Genomic DNA, 9405 nt, shown 5'->3' with positions numbered 1-9405 from the left:
TATTTTTTTTTTTTTATTAATTAATTAATTTATTTTTTATTTATTCATTTTTTTTTTTTTTTGGATGGGGAAAAAAGGGGGCAAACCAAACTTTTAATATTGAAGGGTTAAAGGAGCCATAACCTTGCACACACTGCTCCTAACACCGATCACTTGCCATGTATTAACATGGCAATGATCGGTGCCATCAATGATTGATTGCTCAAGCCTGAATTTCAGGCTTGGAGCAATCAATCAACGAGCGGACGCGCAGGAGGCAGGTAAGTGACCCTCCTGCTGCGTCCCAGCTGACCGGGACAACACGATTAAATCGCGATTGTCCCGGTCAGCCCGACTGAGCAGTCGGGATGCTTGAAAGTACACCTTCAGACGCGATGATGAACTTAGATCGCCGCGTCTAAAGATGTATCTGCCCGATCGGCGATGTCCGGCGTAGCATGGGTCACCGGGACCCACGGATATAAAGCGCGCTCACAAGGTAATTATATCTGAAGGAGCGCAAATGGACGTTAATAAGCGTCCATTTGCGCATAGCGAGTTAAAACAGCAGCAGCCCCCCAGGGGCCGCTGCCTCCAAAGCCAGGGGGGGGGGGGGGCAGGGGGGGGGGCAGGGGGGGGAAGAGACGGAGGGGAACAGGGGGGGGGGAAGGAGGGGACCGCAAAGAGGAAAAAGAGACTGAGGGGACAAGGAGGGAGATGGGGGGGGAGGGGACAAGGAGGGAGACGGGGGGGGGGGGGACAAGGAAAACAGCAGAGCATGCTCATAAGGAGCATGCCCTGAGGGAGGGATACAGGCACAGGCAGGGGAGAGGGCTTTGGCCACGGGCAGGGAAGAGGGCAAAAGGAACGGGCGGGACAGGGCTCACAGGGGCCATAGTGGGTAGGAGAGCGGGACTGTGAGAGGTCCGCCAGCCTCCCGAACCCGCTTCGGGTGCAACAGGAGGGGAGGCCAGCTCAGCCACAAGGGAGCATGCCAGCCCTCACCCTCCTGCTCCATCCAGGCCACAAATAAAAGGAAGACACATACCAACCAGCAGTGAAAACTCCGGGTCCTGGGCAGATTGAGGGGGGAAGGGAGGCACCACAGCTATAAATACCCAGGGGAGGGCCCCTGAAAGCCCGGGAAACTATTAAACCCCTGATTGGTGCACTCCTTCCCCCCCACCCATGGGACATACCACTATACCACTGACAAGTTTTACAGGCGGGGGAGGGGGCTAAAAACCTTGCCTGTATATTTCTTAACCCCTTAACTGCTCACCAGTCAGGGGGCAAGCTAGTTATGCACAGCTTGCCCCTCCATTCCTGCTGTGATAAAAGTGCAGGGACGCCGTTCCTATGAGTTCCTGCAGGATTCGAGCCCTGGCATTCTTTCTGTGACAACCCTCATGTCCATTGAAAGCAACGGGCACTTTGTTTACCTGTGTCCTACAGAAGGTGTCGTTCACTGACAGAATGCAATGGGATGCCTGCTAGGGTTGCCACCTTTCTTGCAAAAAAAAAATATTGGCCATGCTAATTTGCATAATTATTTGATGTATGCGTGACATCACAGGAAGTGATAGAAGAGATACAATTCATATGCAGGGCATTGAAATGGCACAGGGACCCTGCCTGTTTGGCAGCTCGGGCCATGGCTGCCAGGGCTGGTGCAAGAATTTTTGTCACCTTAGGCAAAACCTAATTTTCCCTCCCCTTTGTCTATGGCCCTTTGCCCCTGCCCTTTGGTCTCACCCTTGTTTGCACTGCCCCCCTTTTTAATGACTGTTAGACTATGTTCACACTTTAGGTTTTCCATGCAGATTTACACAGGAATATACCGTATGGAAATTCCGCTGCAGCAGAGTCCCATTAATTTCAGTGGGGTTCTGGCGCACTGTGCACACAGCAGAATTTCCGCACAGGAAATATCTGGCACAGAAATTCTAATTTTGGCATCTGCAGAAAATATAGACATGTCTGTTCTTTCTGTGTATTCTGCTCAGAAATACATTGCCGTCTATGATAAAGCGAATTTCTGAGCAATCTTAGCCCCAGCATGTTCTGACACCGCTCCACTATCTTCAGAATATCCGCACATACATTTTCTGTGTGGACATTCGAGCTTTACAATCAAAATTGAGTAGGTGGACCCAGTGGCGTTGCGACCCGGGTGCGGGGGGTGCGGCCCGCACCGGGTGACACCAACCTAATGGGGTGACACCAAAATGCTCCGCAGCACCCACCCCCCCCCAGCTACACCGACACCCCCCATCTGTGCCCGACCGGCCTCCCGTCCGTCAGCAACCCCCCCGCGCCTTCACCTGCGATGTGTGTGCGGTGCGCCCGTCCGTCAGCAACCCCCCCCCCTTTCACCTGCACTGTGCGCCCGTCCGTCACCACACCCCCCCTCACCTTCACCAGCACTGTGCCCGGCCTCCGCTCCCACGTCTGCGCCGGCCTGACGTCACACCGCATGGCCGCGCAGGAGGACGTCAGTTACGTCACTCGCAGGGCGCCCGTTGAGAAGGAGCGCTGCGCTGGATGGGTGAGTGTGTGTGTCTGTCTCTATCTATGTTTGTGTGTGTGTATGTGACTGTGTGTATGTGACTGTGTGTATGTATGTGACTGCGTGTGTGTATGTGACTCTGTGTGTATGTGACTGTGTGTGTGTGTGACTGTGTGTGTTTGTGTGACTCTCTGAGTGTGTGTGACTCTGTGTGTGTGACTGTGTGACTATGTGTGTTTGTGTGACTCTCTGAGTGTGTGTGACTCTGTGTGTGTCTGTCTGTGATTGTGTGTCTCTCTGACTGTGTGTGTGTTTGTGTGTGTGTCTCTCTGTGTGTGTATGTGTTTTTTTTGTGTGAGTGTGTGGGGGGGGGGGGGGGTTTGAGCCAGCGATCTAATGTGGGGAGACTTTGACCCATTGTGGGGAACCTGCAAGGGAACCTGCGACCTAGTGTGGGGAAACTACCAAATGTGCGGAGTCTATGCTACCTAATGTGGGGAGTCTATGCTACCTAATGTGGGGAGACTGCTACCTAATGTGGGGAATCTGTGCTACCAAATGTGGGGAGTCTATGCTACCTTATGTGGGGAGTCTTTGCTACCTTATGTGGGGAATCTGTGCTACCTAATGGGGGGAATCTGTGCTACCTAATGTGGGGAAATTGCTACCTAATGTGGGAAATCTGTGCTACCTAATGTGGGGAAATTGCTACCTAATGTGGGGTAACTGGTACCTACCTAATGTGGGGTAACTGGTACCAAATGTGGGGAATCTATGCTACCTAATGTGGGGAAAAGATGCTACCTAATGTGGGGAAACTGCTACCTACCTAATGTGGGGGAACTGCTGCCTACCTAATGCTCCCCCCCCTGGCAGTAGCACCCTCATCATCCACCAGCAACATCCCCCCCCACCACCAGCAGCAGCACCTCCATCAGCAGATCCTGATGGTGGATGATGGCAGTGCTCCTGCCAGGAGGATGATCCTGCCGATGGATGATGGGGGTGATACTGCCAGGGGGGATGGCCAGTAGCACCCCCATCATCCACTAGCAACACCACCAATACCCCCCTCCAGTGGTAATAGCATCAGCTAACGGATGTTGAGGGGTGTTACTGCGGTTGTGGTATTATATTCAGAGGGTGCACTGTATGGCAATGTTATATTCAGAGGGTGCAGTTTGTGGTAGTATTATATTCAGAGGGTGCACTGTATGGCAATGTTATATTCAGAGGGCGCAGTTTGTGGTAGTATTATATTCAGAGGGCGCAGTGGGTGGTAGTATTATATTCAGAGGTACAGTATGTGGTAGTATTATATTCAGTGGGTACAGTGTGTGGCGGTATTATATTCAGGGGTACAGTATGTGGCAGATTTATATTCAGGGGTACAGTAAGTGGCAGATTTATATTCAGAGGGTACAGTATGTGGCAGATTTATATTCAGAGGGTGCAGTTTGTGGTAGTATTATATTCAGAGGGCGCAGTGGGTGGTAGTATTATATTCAGAGGTACAGTATGTGGTAGTATTATATTCAGTGGGTACAGTGTGTGGCGGTATTATATTCAGGGGTACAGTATGTGGCAGATTTATATTCAGGGGTACAGTAAGTGGCAGATTTATATTCAGAGGGTACAGTATGTGGCAGATTTATATTCAGAGGGTGCAGTTTGTGGTAGTATTATATTCAGAGGGCGCAGTGGGTGGTAGTATTATATTCAGTGGGTACAGTGTGGTGCGGTATTATATTCAGGGGTACAGTATGTGGCAGATTTATATTCAGGGGTACAGTATGTGGCAGATTTATATTCAGAGGGTACAATATGTGGCAGATTTATGTTCAGAGGGCACAGTGTGTGGTAGTATTATATTCAGAGGGCGCAGTGGGTGGTAGTATTATATTCAGAGGGTACAGTATGTGGTAGTATTATATTCAGTGGGTACAGTGTGTGACGGTATTATATTCAGGGGTACAGTATGTGGCAGATTTATATTCAGAGGGTACAGTATGTATTGGTATTATATTCAGAATGTACAGTGTATGGTAGTATTATATTCAGTGGGTATGGTGTATGGAAGGTTTATAATCAAAGAGTATAGTGTATAGTAGTATTATATTTAGAGGATACAGTGTCTGGCAGGTTTATAATACTTGTTTTCATATAGAGGATGTTAATGCGCTGACATAGTGAGGAGACGTCTGGGCGTCATATTCTGCAGAGAGAAGATTTAGCAGGAACAAGTCCTGGTGGTATGTACCATCTGAATTAGATAAGGGAAGACTATAGAGAAGACGTCACCTGTAATCACTGATATCATTGTGTATTCTCCTCACCATAGAGAAGACGTCACCTGTAGTCACTGATATCATTGTGTATTCTCCTCACTATAGAGAAGACGTCACCTGTAGTCACTGATATCATTGTGTTTTCTCCTCACTATAGAGAAGACGTCATCTGTAATCACTGATATCATTGTGAATTCTCCTCACTATGTCCTATCAGAGCTGTAGTCACTTGTCAGTTCTACAGTTAGGTCAGTGAAACTACGACTCCCAGCATAACCTCACCACTGCTCAAAGGGGTACTCTACTGGAAAACATTGTTTTTAATCAACTGGTGCTACAAAGTTAAACAGATTTGTAAATTACTTCTATTAAAACATCTTAATCCTTCCAGTACTTATTAGCTGCTGTATAAGCGATTCACAGGAAGTTATTTTCTTTTTTAATTTCTTTTCTGTCTGACCACAGTGCTCTGTGCTGACACCTCTGTCCATGTCAAGAACTGTCCATAGTAGGAGCAAATCCCCATAGCAAACCTATCCTGCTCTGCACAGTTCCTGACATGGACAGAGGTGTCAGCAAATAGCACTGTGGTCAGACTGGAAAGAACTACACAACTTCCTGTGGAGCATACACCAGCTTATAAGTACTGTAAGTATTAAGATTTTAAATAGAAGTAATTTAAAAATCTGTTTAACTTTCTGGCACCAGTTGATATAAAAGTAAATGTTTTCCAGCGGAGTACCCCTTTAAGTAATTCTGGGAGCTGTATATTTAAATGGTGAAAACTTCTTTAACACTTTCCCATTCTGTGGCAACTGGTATATCTGATTATTATACTGGAATTTCTCACAATGCGCTACAACAGTGGTGTCTGTCACAACAGGCTAAAAACTTACTGAGGGGGGGGAGGTATGGGGGTGACACCATTTTCTACCGCACCGGGTGACACCAACCCTAGCAACACCACTGGGTGGACCCTGTAAAAGTATGTCCTGATGTGATTGCATGTATATTTACACCCTGTACATGATGTGAACAATGGACCGGTGCTCGCATCATATATGACAGGTCCTGGCAGCCAGGGACCTGCCAGTAGTGGCAATCATCAACGATCGCTCTAATGTTTGTCATTAACCCCTCATATGCCACGATCAAAGCAGGTTATGGCAATGCGGGCATTATATTCAAGAATGGAATCACCTGTGGCGATCTGGTGATCATTCAAAATGGTGGATGGAGGTCCTCTCATCTGCCTCCTCCGCTCTCCTAGGGTCCCATTCATCAGAAAAAGGCTCATGCATGGAAATTGCTGGGTGTCCTATGGTTGCCTTGGCAACTGTATCCCCCAGCATCAGTTGCCTCTCTCCGCACCGCATTATGCAGATCGTGCAGGAGAGCAGCTTTGGACACTTAAAATAAAACCTCATGTCATCCACGTTTTGCTAACACTATTTTTCACACACAAATAAAATAAATGAGTCAAACAAGTTAAATGGTTTAAAAAGGGGAACTTTATTTATCATATATAAAAATGTTTGTGTAGGGATTTTTTGTAACCTCCATCACTCACAAAGAGCGTACAGTAACTAATACTCAGGACAGGAAAAACCTCCAGAGGGGAGGAAACCTGTAGGGAATCCATGGCTACTGTATTGCCCTTCCTCTGGGCATACTAAAGGAGGTTACCTCTAGAATTTGGGCCAATGTGTCTGTGTATGTGCGTGATTCGAGGGGCTGTGCCTTCATCCAAATTCTTCTGGAATAGGTCTGGAAATCTCCGTCTTCATCCAACGTCTTGCTGTAGGTCCGGAAATGCTACTCCACATCCTGGAAATAGTGCATCTAAGATAGGAAAACAAAAGATAGATTATCTACATGTTTATTATAGAAAAGCACATTGAACTGCACTAAAGACCTTTTGGACACAACAATGTGACACTTACCAGTCACAGTAGTGTATGTGACTTTGCATTCTCGGCCCCTACAGTGTCCAGCATCAGCCCCTCACTGATGAAGAATGAGCAGGAGCAGTGTTATATCTGCTCAGTGCTGCTCTCTGGTGGACAATGGTTATGACATCACATGTGTGACACGCTGTTACCTCCTGAGAGTTCTATTTCAGTAGTGCTGCTCTCTGATTGGCTGAAAAACAAAAAAGCTTTCTAATATATTCTGTATGACTGTTATCTAAGGGATTTTGGGCAATTTTTTATTAAAATGGCGCTACTCCCTGTGGGTGCAATATACTTGTTTCTCCTAACCAGACACTCAGTATTTGTAATATAATTAGGTGGCCCCAACAGCCTGGGCCCATAGGTTTCTTACACAGATCAGTGCGGCTCTGGCAGGCTCAATGAGCAGCGCTGGCTGCCGGGACGTCTGACGAGTGACATCCCTGACGTTGTGGTCTGGAGCGAAGGATGTCACTCGTCAGACAGCCCGGCAGCCACTGATTTAGCCAGTTCAAGATCAGACACCATGGTCCTAGATTGACATACATCACCACTGATCCCCTGTGGCTGTCCATCTGTTGCAAAACTACAACTCCCAGCATGCCCTGGGCATGCTTGAAATTGTAGCTTTGCAACAGCAGCACAGACGTCTGTCGAAGGGGGGAACCACACAAAATAAAGCAATGTGAGCTTTGAAAAACACCACACATAAATCATGTTTAATCCAAGCCTAAGCCTAGGAGCAGATGCAATTCTTGTTTGATGTTTTTTTTTTTGCCAAAAAAAAAAAAGCAACAAAAACTACCCCCCTCATTTCTTTTTTCTGCCATCTTTTGTGGAATTTTTGATAAAAACACTGGGGGGGGGGGGAGTTTATTAAAACCTGTGAAGATAAAAAGTGGACCAGTTGCCCATAGCAACCATTCAGATCGCTTCTTTCATTTTCAAAAAGTCCTCTGAAACGTGAAAGAAACGATCTGATTGGTTGCTATGGGCAACTGGTCAACTTTATCTCTGGACAGGTTTTCATACATCTCCCCCAATGTGTATTATTATTATTATTATTATTATTTCCCCCCTGGCTTTTCCTAGATTCTTTCATCATGTGACTCAAGAAGAAAAACCACCAAAACTTCATAAAAAAAACAAAAAAAAAAACATGCTCTCGGCATCCCACAGATTTGATAGTCTAAAAAGGCCATAAAAGGATGAAGAAAACCCCATTAGTGTCTGGCATTTCATATTACCCTATTGATTCCAACATAACATGTGCCCGCAGCGAGCATGGTGTTTTTTTCTGACAAACACGCCAAGTGTAATTCCAGACTAAATTAATGTTTTCACAATAAGTTGGAACAGGCTGCAGGTTGTGCTATATATTTGCATAGTTGCGGCATACAGCAAGTGCCACATTTATGCGGCTGCGTTCTGATGGAATATATGGCTCTTGGCCTTTTGGCTAAGATCAAGTGTAGTATCTGTTCTTATCAGTGGTCTAGTCTCTGCCATTGATGTAGGATGGATGCTGCATGGAGGGGGCAGGTGCCTCGGGGCATTCGACGGCTGCTCTGATGTGACCTGTCCCCTCCAGGTTTCACCATGAGGCTGAGGAGGTTGAAGGCCGAGGTACTTCTGTGCCTCGGAGAGTGGTGACCCTGAGGTGCTGAAACTCACTGGATGTAATAACTTACTGGGTGGAAGCTCTGCACCACGTACTCTTCACCTTTGGCAATCACCCCTTTGATTCCCGGCCTTCTGGCTAGGATCGGGGACATTTTTATAGATCCTGCTTGATGTCCGGCCGTACTTCACAGCGCATATTAATTTAATTATTTATGTCTGGTTTTTCACTGTGCTACTTGAACATGTTTGTTTGTCACAGGATTTGTCAGGATGCAGTAAGCCCTTCTGGGTGTCCCTCCTGGCTGTCCAGGGGAGGTGTGTGTGGCCATCAGATTCCGCACCTCCTGGCAAACCTCGGGCATCCCTGCATAGGCAGGATGCCATAGTATATAGCTTTGCGGGTGGATTCTTCGACTGATGCCGGGAGCACTTGTTGTCCCCTAGTACCTTTGATGAAAAGGGACAATGAGCCTGGACCCTTGCAGGTGCCTTCTGGCCCAGAGGGGAAGGGCGGTTTCATTGGGGGGGCTCTCTCATTTCAGAGAAGGGTTTTGCGATGGCCCGCATCCTTGTGCACGTTTTTTTGATTGTGACACGTTTGCACTTTTTCTTGCGCTTAGGTGATAGAAAGCAGGTTCCGCGGCTACTGAAAAACTAGGTGTGGTTTTCTAGGTGCACAGTTTATGCACTGATTTATAACATGACACTTTAACAAAAGTAGCTCAGTTTTGCACAACAATCACTCTGGCTGGGACTAGGCTGATTGAGGGTTTAGAGCCGAGGTACTTTTGTGCCTCGGGGAGAGGTGATCCTAAGGTGACGGAACTCACTGGTAGTTAAAGCTCATTGAGTTTTTGGCTAAGATCAAGTGTAGTAAATTTCCTGTTAGTTGGCGGTGTTGAAGACTACCAAGGCAGGATGGGGAACCACACAGTAGACAGGTGTACCAGGGATGGCTGTGGAGGGCAGCAGACATCTCTGAGCAACATCTTCCTGCTGGATCTGGTCTTAAGGTCCGGGTAGAGTGAAGGCCGAGGTGCACAAGTGCCCTAGG

At 47.2% G+C, this 9405-nt stretch overlaps 1 pseudogene; it reads left to right on the top strand.

Annotated features, from left to right (window-relative positions):
• The first annotated feature begins 8173 nt into the window (after positions 1–8173).
• Positions 8174–8322, top strand: LOC130348976 (U2 spliceosomal RNA; annotated as a pseudogene).
• Positions 8323–9405: the final 1083 nt, after the last annotated feature.

The sequence above is a fragment of the Hyla sarda genome, unplaced genomic scaffold, assembly GCF_029499605.1.
Source record: "Hyla sarda isolate aHylSar1 unplaced genomic scaffold, aHylSar1.hap1 scaffold_896, whole genome shotgun sequence".
Classification (NCBI taxonomy): domain Eukaryota; kingdom Metazoa; phylum Chordata; class Amphibia; order Anura; family Hylidae; genus Hyla; species Hyla sarda.
Note: the sequence above shows the minus strand (reverse complement) of the source record. Positions and strands in the feature narration are given on the sequence as shown.